Here is a 1,351-nt window from a genome sequence, read left to right as displayed (position 1 = left end):
TATACCACATTTTCTTGATCCATTCATCTAATTGGTGCATCTGGTTTGGTTCCATATCTTAGCTATCGTAAATAATGTTTCAATAACTATCGTTGTGTTGGTAGTTTTAGTATGGTCTTGTTTATGATCATTTGAGTAAATCCCCAAAAGTGGGATTACTGTGTCATAGGGGAGGTTTATGTGGATTCTTCTGAGGAACCTCCATACTGCTTTCCAAAGTAGTTGAACAAGTTTACACTCCCACCAAGAAGGCAGTATGGTTCCTTTGTTGCCACATACCTTTCAGCAGCTGTTGTTGTAAAAATATGGAACGCTCCAAGAATTTGCATGTCATCCTTGTGCAGGGTGCATGCTAATCTTCTCTGTATCATTCCAATGTTAGTGTATGTTATGCTAAATTGAGCACAGTACATTTATTATATAGAAAGTATAATTTTTATTGATTTTATTAAACTAGACAATTCAACAAAAAGTAAGTTCAAAAGAATAGTTGTGAAATTTTAGAATCATGTATTTCTTACATAAGCACACATTTAAGAATAAAATCAATATAGACATGCCAAAAACAAAATAATTCCTGATATTTGTAGTTTAAGAGATGTGTAGGAGGAAGAATTCAATTATTCTATACAAGGCACCTGTCAAAATGAACATTGCAGCAACTCTTAAGTTTTAATGTTTTAAATATGCTTAATTTTGGGATTTTGTTTATATATGCCAAAAATAGGACTGTTTGGCAGGTCTAAAACTTTTCTGTAAAGTATTTAAGATTTTTGGTAGCAGACATTAAGTACTAAGTATGTACATTTCAGAGTTTATGAAAACTTTATTAATGAGAATTTGCAAAGTCTTTGTGTAAAGAAGCAGAGTGAAGAGTTAAGATTTTAACTACACAGTTTCTGTTAAAACTTTAGGAATTCCTTACTTTATTTATTAGCAAGGAATAAATGATGATATAAGCTATGATGTACACATGTATGTTTCTATTCACACACATACATATACACATGTATACATACAGACATGGAGAAAGACACATAATTTCAGCCAACACAATTTTCACCAGTTATTGAATATGACTTAAACGGAATACTTGGAACAATATATATTGAAGATGTATTTGTCCCTAAGAGTTCATTTACCATTCCTCTTATCTCTTAAAACAGGTAGTTTTAGAGAGATTTGACTTACAAAATGCAGTACAAGTGATAGCAAGTCACTTGGAAACCTCAGTAAGTATAATTCATATGGTGTCTCCCTGCTCCTCAGGTAATGCTTACTCTTGTAGACACTCTCAACAACCAAAGTAGCAGGAGAACACCCTGGTAAAGAGTAAAGTAATAAGGGTTTA

At 32.3% G+C, this 1,351-nt stretch overlaps 1 non-coding gene across 1 annotated transcript; it reads right to left on the bottom strand.

Moving 5' to 3' along the window:
• Nucleotides 1–299: 299 nt before the first annotated feature.
• On the bottom strand, nucleotides 300–406 carry LOC122121091. The gene has a single exon (XR_006149879.1). It is a non-coding gene; the product is annotated as a U6 spliceosomal RNA (small nuclear RNA).
• Nucleotides 407–1,351: the final 945 nt, after the last annotated feature.

This window comes from Dipodomys spectabilis, unplaced genomic scaffold (assembly GCF_019054845.1).
Source record: "Dipodomys spectabilis isolate Male_0828 unplaced genomic scaffold, ASM1905484v1 ptg000183l, whole genome shotgun sequence".
NCBI lineage: Eukaryota > Metazoa > Chordata > Mammalia > Rodentia > Heteromyidae > Dipodomys > Dipodomys spectabilis.
This window is presented reverse-complemented; position numbering and strand designations above follow the sequence as displayed.